The sequence below is a fragment of the Lichenostomus cassidix genome, chromosome 1 (genome assembly GCF_008360975.1).
Source record: "Lichenostomus cassidix isolate B80296 chromosome 1, HeHo_3.0, whole genome shotgun sequence".
NCBI classification, from domain to species: domain Eukaryota; kingdom Metazoa; phylum Chordata; class Aves; order Passeriformes; family Meliphagidae; genus Lichenostomus; species Lichenostomus cassidix.
In genome coordinates, this window is record NC_139479.1 from 41,627,041 (window position 1) to 41,639,708 (window position 12,668).

Sequence of the window (12,668 nt, forward strand, 5' to 3'; positions counted from 1 at the left end):
TTTCAGTATTGTAATCACTTCATCTTTATAATGAGCTCTATGGGGATTTTAACAGGGAATATTTCCCTCATGTCATGCTCTTTCTTGCACAATGGTTAAAACAGTACAAAAGTCCATCTCATAATATATTGAGTATAGAATGAAATAATTATTAGTTTCCAGTCATTATGAATTCTCATGAATGTCAATCTTTCTGCTAACCCTCCTTACTTGGATGTAAGAATATGGTTCCGTTTCCAATGAAGTCTGTAAGAAAAATCACAGATTTCATGGTTGCAAAAATACACTTCTAGGCACAGTATCAGGTGTGATATGATACGAATGCATTTTTCATCTTTTAAGCCCTTAGCACCTTACAAAGAGACCATCAATGTCTCAGGACTAAGACACAGAGGACACCTATTTAACTAATCAGCTTCAATCAAACCTCAAGAGAAGACATTGTGAAATATGTGCATTTTTGTATGAGTGTAAAGATGGACAGTATACAATAACAATTTACCTAAACACTGATCTTGGTCCCTTGCTTCATCACACAGCTTCTGGAAAAAAACAGGATAACTCCTATAGATTTATAGCGGTTAGTGTTACTTGTGACACTTCGTCTGAGTAGGACTAACCAAAGAAGCTGTAGGAGTAGTCAAATCTAAGGCTATTTCTCAGCTCATGGTCTCTGTATTATCAGTGATCTGTAGGATCCAAGCAAGTGGTTGATTAAACATTATGTGTTCACATACAGACAACGAAACAACTGAAATGGAAAAATGCAAAACCAAAATTTGAGCATCCCATGGTAAGCTTAGTTTTTCCATATGATGCAATTTTTTCAACATTGCACAAGATAATTTTTGTATTTTTAGAACAGTAGTTAGCTTTCTGATTAAAAAAGGCTGTCCTTGAGAGGCACTAGTGTATTTGTTGTATTTCTTTAGTGCCATCTTCTAATCTCTTATTACCTTTCTGTTAACAGAATTGCATAATGAAATTTTCATATTGTGAATCCCTTGATGTATAGCTTTTATGGGAAAGATCTTGCATTTCTGTTCCATTTTTACATGTTTAGTTTACTAGAGGTTCAGTTTTGTTCATAACCTCTGCTCAGATGATAGCAACTCGTCAACAGTTGCACGTCTCTCTGCAGACTCTCTTACCTACTCTGATTTGTCTACAGGAGTGCAAGGAGCATAATGAATTATTCAAAAAGTACAATCTAACACATATGAGCAAGCTGAATAAATGCCAAGTGTGCATAACTTCATTCATTACCTGAGAAACAACAGATGAAAATATGCTGTACATGGTGAAATTGCTTTTCTCCCATTTTACCTACAACAAAGAGAGAAAAAACATCCAGCAGAATACATATCTTGATGGAGTAGAAGAAGAAGTGAGCTAAACAACTAAGGAAAATATAGCTGGAATTTTTATGTGTTATATTACATCCTCTTCCCCATTCCTGTATGCCCTTGTGGATCAAGGTCCTGCAGAATACTGACTAAAATTACTTTTTAAAAGTTATAATCATGAGTGCTGAGCTAAGGGGAAAATGAAATGAATTGCATGATGATAACAAAGATTATGACTATCATAAATTATAATCTCCACAGGACAGAGCCATGTAGGATCCAAGTTTAAAACCTAAAGAACCTTTATTTTTATTTAACAACAGTCCCAGAATACTTCATTGCCCCTCTTCACAACTAAAGACCCAAAGCATTATTAACCATCCTAGTGGCTACGAAACCCAGATGGGAAACACTCCTTTATGCTACTGTGGATGTTTTAAAATCAATGACTCTTAAATGTAGAACACAAACCAGGGAGCATAATCTAGGACTCCACTTCCTCATAAAGTGTTTTAAGCACTACACTGTGAAGTCAAGATACTTTTTATCTTGTAAATCTGTGCTGCTTAGCATTTGAGTGCTGCATTTTCAACAGCAAGTCTTCTCTATGCTAGTCTTTCCCACACAATATTTCAAATTGAGAGTGGGGTAGTGGAAAGAGGACCTCATACAGATGAATTTGGGTTTCACAAGGAGAAGAGAAATCCTCCCTTAAGTCAAACCAATGACTCTTTTTGCCCTTTGTTTTAATTAAAAAGCAGTAGGAATTTTCATTTAGAAAGACCGTATAAATCAACCCATTTTGTGCAACTAGTAGATTCCCTTGTACTCCCCCAGGATCCCTTTGTTGCATTGAAGGTGTTGGAGGACACTTCCTTGCCTATATGCTGCAAAGAGTAGCTAATGTTGATGAAGGCCACTTTGTTCAGGAACTCCAACACACTCTGACATTACTAAAGTCAGCCTGAATGTTCTCTTAGATATGATCTAGCAGACACCTCTGTAACAGAGTCTTCTTTCAAGAATTAAAAACTCTGAAACAGCCATGTAAAATGTTCACGTAGAGCAACTTTAATGGGACTAGACCTGTATTATGGACCCTTAATTCCTATATTTTGCATTTTATACTCCTCTGCTTTCTGTTGTTACCTTTTAGTATGCTGTGAGTAGTAGCAGTGGGTTCCAAAGCATTTTAGACTCAGATTATTCAAGCCAGCATAGACAAGTTAAGGAGTGGTAAACACTGGAAGAAACCTTTGTCTAAAAATCACAATATGAGGTTAAAAAGACAGAGAAATATAATGGAGAGGGAAAGGAGAATAGTAATTTCAGACATGTTTGCATAAATTAAACAACAAAAGTAAAATGTTCCTTCTGCAGCCATTTAAAGTGATTTGCAAGTCCATCAAAAACAATTACAATACAATGAAAACAGTTGAAATAATGAGAGCTGCACCTTTACTTTGTAATATGTTCTACAGTGGGCAGATGTATTGTGTCATTGTCATGCAATCATCTCAGGTTTTGTTTCATTTCCAGCATTAATTTCATTAAGTGATACCCTCCAGCATAGCATTCCACGCATAATGAGACATGAGGACATGGTAGCAGTTCTAACAGAATGTGACACTTCTGCAGGCGGCTCAGCAGAACTTGCTCCGTGAAGACACTTACCAGTATCCTCTTCTAATAGAGTGTGTCACATTCCTGACAAATCAAGGATGCATTCTGTTGGAAAAGAAGTGTTTGAGTGCTGGAATGTCACACTTGGTATGACAGGGCAGCTCTGCGGGCAATGTGACTGCTTTCATTTACCATGTCCCTTGTCTCAAACTGACCTTCAAGTTCTTCAACAAGTTAGCTCGGCTTCAGTACATTTTTAGAAGAATTTGTTTGTTATAGATACAATGGTGCATATTGGCAAGCATTTACCTTTTTATTACGTGCAGTCAAGACTATTTGTTATTTTTAGTAATATGTCAAACTTGCTATAAATGCTAGTATGCTTGGAACTATGCTTTTCTGACTGGAAAGGCACTATATTTTTTTTAAAAAGTTCATTTCTTTAGAAATACATGTATTGTTTTGTTCTTAGCTCAAAACTAGTGAAGGTCTCTGAATATATAAGTATTGTACAGTTTACAAAAGAAGTTAGCCCTACAAAGTTGTGCTGTGTCCTCATTTGTCCAAAGCTGGTAAGAGCTGAGATACAGACCTGTGGGTTGGAATGCGACAGAAATTAGAAACTACGTTGTCAAGTCACAATTCTGTGTAAAGTGAAGATAAATATATATTAAGATCTGGGATTTTTGCTTCAGAGAAAGCATTAATTTGAATGAAACAAATCTGGAGAATGCACTTAATTTTTTTAGTGCATACTTGACTGGATCCTCCCAAACTGTTCAAGAAAAAGAAAAGTTCAAAAAAAAGAATAAGAAAAAAAATGAACAAATTCTTCATATTTTGTTCATGGTTTTCATATTTTCTCTAGCTCTGAGAAACTATAATACTGGTTTCTGCAATTACATTATTCTTCTGAGTGATCAAGTTATTAGGATACTGTTCTAACTCTTACTGATTCCACTGGCAGTAGATGTTTTGCTGATTCAGGACATGTGTGTCCATATCTGTATTTGAAACACGTATACATCCAAGGAGAAAAAAAGGATCTGTTTAAAATTGGGTTTTGATAAATCCTTAAAAAGATAAGCTACTAGGAACAAAGTAGCTTGAAGGATAAAATGAAAACAAGTTTCTACATTTAATGTTGCATTTGTGTTTCATTCTATTTTGCTAGGCTGAAATATGAATAGTGGTCATAGGCAGTCTTGATTTGTAGCAAGCATTATTGTAAGCATACTTTAAGTGTTCCAATTTAATTTCAGACACTCATAAAGAAAATATAGTTTATGAACCAAGGATCAGAACACTGAGCACAAAAATGCCAGTTATTTGGTTTTGGGTTTTTTTTACTCGATTTAGTGCAAATATGTTTACTGCTTTTTCCTCCTATAGACAACAAAGAAAGGTCCAACAGCTGATTTCCTTGTATATTCTAATTCTGTATTTAATAATATCAAATTATGCATAGATATGACATCTAATTCAGAGGAACACTGTGACCAGCACAGGTGTCTCTCGTGAGAACATTTTGCTGTGTTTTATAAACAAAGATAAAGTTTGGATGTTTTTGCAAACAAGGTGTCGAGGTTTGGGCAGTTCAGGCCTGGCCAATTAGGCCTAGGGGGAGGTTTTTGACTGACCAATCTGGGTGACCTGTGAAAAGTCTATATATATGGAAATCAAATAATAAAGCTCTCTCTCTTTTCTTGCCTGAGAACGTGGGTTTCTACTTCTCTTCTAGCGGCTCAACAGCGACAGAACACTCACTCTTCTGAAGCATTTAACTTCTTTGTTCTCCTTAATTCCTGTTGATTTTTGCTCTTACTTTGTAAAGAATAATACTCAATAACGTTAAAGTTTCCATTTGCATGTCCTACCCATCAAAACACAGGATCAATAGAATGAAGTCATTAAAAGCCATCAAACAGCTGAAACATTCCTGTAACATGATCAGAGTAGAAGCAGGTAATCTTTAAGCAAACCCCTTTGTTTATTTAGCATTAGACTTAAAGAGAGTGGAGCTTTACACTTGCTTTCTGAGAAGGAGCAAACAAAAGTTAAAAGAAGTGGCATAGTTGAATGTGGATATGTGTTTACATACGTTGATCAAGTAATGTTGTTTTACCGGGTCTCAAAAAGCAGATTCAGTTGTCTAAATTTAGAGATACAGAGATCTTTGAAGTACTCATCTGTTGTTCCTTCTCCTTAAATGATTCTAGCTCCCTGAAACTACCTGGAAAAATATTAGAGCATCTATAATGATATTAGTTGCCCACTTTTAATGAGCTAAATTGCTTTTTGGAATTGGATAGAAACATTGAATATATGAGAATTGTCATAATAAAAGAGCAAGAAAGAAAAACATCCATAAAGATTAACCAAAACATTTCTTCTCAATTTCAGCTTTTATTTCTCACTTTATAAATGAATTTATATTTTAGTATTAAAAGTGTTTTTCTTCTGAAGACCAGAGACTATTTTAAAAAGCCATAAAACTTTAACAGTCATAAATTTATTTTTACACAGAAAATTTAATGACAATTTTATTAAGATATTGTGTCAATAAATCATGACTTTTTAAATTGAAAAATTTCACATGAAAGTTTGTGACTAAGTCGATTTATGATATTTCTTTCAGATGTCACACTATATAGCACTTCTGTGAGATGCAAAGAGGGAACTTCTATGTCATGGAGTTGGCATTTACTATATTAACCCAGATATCAACTGCTTCTCATAAATCTCAGTGAAATACGTGTGAAATATCCACTGGTAACATGATATTTTTTAATGGCATAGTTATTATTTAATTTGTATAATTATGCAAAGAAAATGTTGGGGTTTTTTTTGCTAAAACAGGTGCTTTCTTACTGGCTCTTGCAGTGATTTTCTAACTGCTGTGGGGAGAGGAACTCCCTGATAGATTTTGCAAGGCAATTTTTTTATATTTGCCTTCTGTAGTTCTCTATAAAATGTTGTTTGATCTTTCCTGACAGGAAATAATTTCCTTCAGTGTGCCAGAAAGTAAGTCATTGAAATAAATCTGTGTGTTCTCAGTACACATCACAATTGTCATAATTCCTTTGAAAGCCTTGGTGTCTCAAAATTTGGGTTAAAGAAAGATTATCTTGCTTTTCATCCTTTCTTTTGCACTAGCTGGGAAAAAAAAATAGTTAATTGTGGAGCCCAGCTTTACCATGTCTGTCACTTTCTTCCCAAAATATCTGAAATCTGAGCCATATGATTTCTTAATACAGGTAAGAGAACGTTCCAAGCTCCTGAATAGCCCATGTAAATTCTCTGTGGAGAGTTCAGGAAGCTATCCTCATTCCTGGAGTCCTTTGGTTCAGAACACTCTGTTTCAATTCTTTTCCTTTCACGTCCTTTCTGAAATGAGCTGGGCAAGTCTTCATGGGAATGGCTCCTATGAAAACACTTGCCCTTCCTGCTCCCAAGCCTCCCAACAATATTCCGCACACCCTGAGTGCCCTGTGCCTCCAATGTGACCAAATAATCTTCCAAGTTCTAGAATTTGAATACTGCTCAGAGTATATTTGGTTGTTATATCACCACAGCCACTAAGGCCTGGTGAGGAGTAGAGGAAGGAATGACAGGCAGGGACCTGAGTAACTCCATGTGCACCACAAGACTCTGCTTGGCCAGGGCTGCCCAAGAGCAATGGGCCCAGAGTCCAGGTATTTTTCCCTCAAGGGAAGAAGCTTCCTTCTCCAATGCCTTGTGGAGCAAATGGAGATATTGCTGAAGAGGACTATAGGATAAATTATGGGATGCAGGAGAATTTTAGGATTGTCTAAAGCATCGTGCAATATATTCAGGAAAGTGTGAGAATTTGCAAGATTTATAGAAAGATCTTTATTGGACAGACCAAAGGCAGGGAAAGGGAAGGAACAAGCCTAGGAAAAGAGAAAGAAATAGAGATAAAAGGCAAACATATACACATGTCACCTGTGCCCTACACTTCAACACTGCAGTCTAGCCCATGTTCTCATTAAACAGTATTTTAAAATATTTTTTGTGTGGATATGCTCTCTCTTCTTACTGCATATGCATGAAAAATAGCCAGTATACATGAGTATGTACGTGTGTTTGTGTGGTACACTTCTGGATTTCAATCCCAATCAGCTGGAGAAATGTCATCGTGTGCTGGTTTCAAATGAAGTAGAGTTTATTTTCGTCACAGTGGCTAGTGCAGGGATATACTTTGGATTTGTGCTGACCACAGAGTTGGTAATACTGAGATGCGTAAGGCCCTAGATCTTGCTCACTGAGTCTCTTAAAACAGCTTAAGATACTTTAATGTACCCTGAATCAGATACATGGCGAAAAATATTGACAAAATATTCCTCAAGAGGTCAAAACAACAAAAACTTTACTGGCAAACTTGAGAAAATCAGGGAACTTTGGCAAAAGCTTTGAGCAACATTCAATCAACAGAAAGCATTTCACAAAGCATTAACTTAGCAAACTAAGCTCATTCAATTTAGCAAACACCAACTGATTTGAAGTTACTCAGACTTTGAAAAGAAGAAACTAGAAGAAGAAGAAAACCAGAAAATATATAGAAAAAAACAAATATAGCTACCAATCCTGGTTCCAGCAGTGCTCCAGCTGATACACAATCCAAGGCCAGACAGAATCAAGATACATGCTTGCCTCATGATCTGGCTTAAATATCCTTTGGCTTTCCTGGGCCCTTCCTCCTGGTGGGACTTCTGCTCATTTGGCCACTCAGGAGCTGGGGTGGGGCTCCAGGGGCAGGCGTGGGGCATTGTCTCTGGTGTGCTGGGGATTGGCAGCCACTGCAGGGCTGGGATACAGCTTGGGGGTGTGGGCTGTGTGGAGCAGAGTATCACCTCACCAAAGCAAGGCCTGACCTGACCTTCCCTCACACACACACCTGAAATGTTTTGGGCTAGCAATCCTTCCAGCCTCTCACAGGCAAAATTATGTATTTCAATATTTTTTGGGGTTTTTCCACAATACTTTTCAAATGCAACAAGTGTTTTAGGCTTTCAGATAAATTACCTTTTAGTAGCAACAGTCAAATTTTATAGGGTTATTCAGCTGAATCAAGTCCTTAGGAGTAATGACTGTATGTAACATCCCATTCTGACGGATGGGTGAGTAAATCCAGATTTACCTCTGAAGTTGATGAGAATGCTAACAGTCCCCATAAGAATGTGATGCTGATGTGCAAGTGCCTCACAAAGCGTCAGAGAAGATGTTACCATGTACCAAGCAGAGTCTGAAGGCAGGAAACATCTCATAGAAAGTTATGAGATGCACAAAACCTTCAGATATGAATTTGCCTCCGATGTCTAATTTGAGATGTTCTGTCTGTATGAAGTAATTCAACTTTATTTTCCAACCTAACAAATGTGCAGAAGGAAAAACCTACCACTGGAGTTACTACAAGGCATAACATTTTTGATATCTGAAATACACTGAGATGTACAGTCAAACTAAATATTTTTGGCACTTAGATGAATAAAGTGCCAAAAAATCAAGTAAATAAATTTAAAAAAGACAAAATCTACTGTAGCAATGTGGTCCTGCAGATTTCCATGTGTTTTTTCCTTTGTTCCCCTGCTCTGTACGTTATTGGTTGTTTTTGAAATATGCATCCTGCCTTATCAGAAATGTATTGGTGTGTACCCCTGCCTTTCTTCCCCTCAGACCTTCTGGGATTGGCTCCTCAGAGCCAATCCCTTCCCCCTTCCCTTATAAGCCGATGCCGGCATGAGCCCAACAGTCACTGTCTTTGAGCTCCCAGCCCCTTCGACTTTCCCCCACTTTCCTCCCCCTTTCCCCTTCCCTGCAACCCCACCAGAGACCCGAATAAACCTCACGGGGAGACCAGAGACAGTGTCCAGTATGTTCTTTCGCCTCACCCATGTTTCCTGCAGTTTCTGTTGCTCGACTTTCATGCCACGCTGAGCGTGCCCTGGCACCGCCCGGCACGGACTTGCATGGAGGTACGCACCATGGCAGACCCCGTTCTTGAGGTTTCTGGGTCCTGCCGCCTCCCCAGAGCGAGAAACCTCAATCTACACTGCCACTATCTTAAAACTCAGGTCCATATATGAGTGCATTGCTGAGTTATAGATTATTTTAAAAATTAAAAGCATTTGGTTTCCTTTAATGAATTATGCAAATTCTATATAAAATACGATAAATTATTATATAAGCACATACATTTTCGTGCAGCTCCTCAGAAAGTAAAAATATGAAAGAGATTTCTCCTAGATTGCATCATTTTGGAGGTGAGGAGGTGCTTGAAATGAGCTGAGGTACTGACACATCTTCAGATGTCCAAATTGTTACTGGTGATTTTATTCCAAAAGCCCGTTAGAAAAATACCTTCTTGGAAAACGCTATCTTTCCTTAACAATATTTCAATTGTTTTTTTGGTTACCCATGGCATAGAATGAACAGAATTTAATTGTCTTATGTTCTGATCACCTGTTCCAAAGTTATCTGAAAAGGCTCATTCACAGAACAAAGTGGAACTTTCTGAAACACTGGTTTTGCTTTTGCAGTAGCTCAGAAGATCAGAAAAAATGTGTCAGAAATTCCTGCTGTATTGAAACCTATAAAGTACAGGGACTAATGATAAAATCAAGAAGTTAATTATGTCCATTGGTAAGAAATTTTTCCATTTTTAATTCTAGTTCAAACTCATGCTTAATCTTGAAAGATGAGGAAAAGGACTTTCTTTTGCACTTTTTCACAAAATGTTTCTGCATAAAAGGTTTTCATCAAGACTGGCATACTGTAGGAGACTTTGTAACAAGAGGCAGACAAAAGATAGGCTTTTCTTTCAGCTTTAATATCTACTTCAGGAAAAAAAGAGAGGGAAATCAAGCTTTTATATTTTATTATTTTTTTGCTTGAAAAGGTTTTTTATAGGACTTTGTTCCTGAATCTGTAATAACCTCTGAACTTTTAGCAGGTTATAATAAAAGAGAACTTTATAGTATCAGTGCAGTTATCAATATAAGGGACTGGGGTCTTCCCATATACGTTCCCAAATAGCTTAAATATGACCTCTGTAGTTACTGGGTCTTGTAAACCAGAAACATAAACTTGTAAATCAAGTTTCTGTTTTCTCTGTCTTCTGGTAACACAGGCGATGTTACTACATGCTAAAAGTTAAATTATTTTATCTATAAAAACAGGCAATTGGATGTCACTTTAGCCCCTCAGGAGGCTCTCACATAGCTATTTTCACCTTGGTTTCAGGGGAGTGTGTTTAGGTACAGCGTTTTTACTGGTCTCACCCTTGCCAAACAGACACCCAGGCAAGGTTTGCTCATAATAAAGCCTGAGTTGTTTCTGATACCTTGTTCTTCATGTGCCTGGCCAAAGTTTCATAGGGAATTTTATCTTTCAGGGCTTGAAGTGTGTCTGCCTGTCCTAAAAAGAGTGTGGGTGAGATCTGCTTTTGTTTTTTTTTTCCCAGACAGGAAAGGCAGACATCACTGATGCTTCTGCTTTTGAATGCCTTAGATTATTAGAGCTTTGCTTTTAAAGGATAAATCAGTGTCTTGGGCTCATCTTGCATGAAACTGCAAGTCTTTATTTATAGATGCAATAATATCTTTTAAGAAGAACAATGAGAGTTATGATTAAAGGTTCAGATCACTCTTTGTAATGAATACTATTTACAATAATTGAAGAACTGCCAATACTTGAAGAGAAGGAAACATACTAGGAGGGGAAAAGTAACTATATAATTGTAATAATATTTTCAAATATTTGATTGAATGATAGGTTTTCTTGGATGCTTAAAGTATGGGAAAATATATTAAGAACACATAATGCATATATTTTAATTATTTTTAACAATTCAATCAAACTGATTGTTCTGTATTGAACTCTTGTTTCTTTATCAGCTCTCAGTTACTTTCATATATGTTTTCTGGAAAAAAAACAGGAAGGAAGAAAACTTCCGAATTAAACTTGAAATTGAATTTATGTGTAAAAAGAATTGCTGCTGCATATATTCATTTGCACCTAAGTCATACGCTGTAAATAGAACAAGTTGTAATCAATAGGACATAATCATAAAACTGAGATTAGCGTGAGTATTAAAATGGATGAAAGGATGCAGTGTTATATGAACTACTTGCATTACTTTAAAGCAAAAAAGAATTGTATTAGTGGCTCTTGTGTCAAAATCTAGCCACTGAGGCTTAAATTCTTAAAAGGGCCTATTCAGATGGAAACACAGACTTATACTTATTTGAATGAATTAGCCTAGAATTCTTTTGAATTAATTTAATTTGAAATAATGAACTTTGAGTTTATACTATGTTAAGTTACAGAGAGATTTATTTTGCAAGCTTTCAATGTTTAAATAAGAGACACTTGCTTAGAGAGCCTCACACACATCCTAAGACAGGGAAGATAGTATGTCTGTATGATACTTCTGGAAGCTGCCCTCCCACAGCTTTTTCATTCCTCCCACAAAAGTGGGATTTTAACCAGTGTTATTTGCAATCTACAATAGACTAGCACCTGACAGCCAGCTCGTATACAGGATTTCAGTCCTGTTTGCTTGCTTCACTCTAAGACTGAGAAAAGCAAGAGCAAACCAGTAGTGTAGTGAGATGGAATGTTCTGAAAAACATAGCTATTTATAGAAACAGAAATGGGAATAAAACCCAAACAGCTACTTCATTTGCCTAATTACTTTTTACAAATTTCCTTCTTGGTGCTAATCTCTCTTGACTTACGTTTTCCCTGAAAATAATAGGACGGCAGTTTCTGCAGAATGAAAAAGTGATCTAACATTTTATTAAATAAAATTGACATGATTACATTAAAATCAAGTAAATGTTCCATAGAATACTATTATTTTTAAATGCTTTACTTTACTTTTTACTCTTATGTCTCAGAATACATCTGTCAATAGAAGAAAAAACATTAAAATTCCATAAAATTGCTGAAATAGAGCTGCAGAGAAAAGGGCACAAATATTTTATTCACAAATAAAACAGTTTGATTAATTGAATGGGTTTTGGCTATTTAATTATCAGTAATTAGATATATAAATGATCATTTCAGTATGAATATTAATTATTTAAGCACTTTCATAGCAACAGCTGTCATAGTTTTAATAAGTATAATATATAGTGCACAATATTTTTAAAATGAAATATATATTTTTTAACCATTAGTCATTAACCCAGTATTTAGCTATATCAAGCATCCACCTTCCTCATTGACTTCAATTAACTAAGGTCTTCAAGGATTAAATACTGAGTTTAGTACTGTGCAACTAGCTTTAGCTATTTCTCTGGCAGAAGAAGCTGCAATATAATCTCTATGGAACAGCTGCAATAAAATGTCTTCTTTCTGTACCTAAGAACCTGTCCTTTCAAAGTCTGAGATGAAGAAACAGGTGATGTAAAAAAAGAAGTTTGCTTTTCTCCAAGGGATTTCTGACTCATGTGTGAGACTTACTGCTTTGAAACTGCTGTGTAACCAAATGTTTCCATTATTTATTACACCTTCTTTAATTTCTTAGTCTTGTGAAATTCCAGTTTATCTTTGAGTTTTAGAGCTTTTTCATTTTGACCTTGACAGCGAGCAGAACATTTGAAGATGAACAATTTTCCTATATGAACTACACTCTTGAAACAATTTTATGAAGAAAAGTTGAGTTGCCCTTTG

The 12,668-nt window shown here is 36.2% G+C and overlaps 1 long non-coding RNA gene across 1 annotated transcript; it reads right to left on the reverse strand.

The window, feature by feature from the left end:
• Window positions 1-495: 495 nt before the first annotated feature.
• On the reverse strand, window positions 496-7,616 carry LOC146444596 (uncharacterized). The gene is made up of 3 exons (XR_014849831.1): window positions 7,573-7,616; window positions 1,267-1,326; window positions 496-542 (listed from the first exon to the last, which is right to left on the reverse strand). It is a non-coding gene; the product is annotated as an uncharacterized LOC146444596 (long non-coding RNA).
• Between the last annotated feature and the right edge of the window lie 5,052 nt (window positions 7,617-12,668).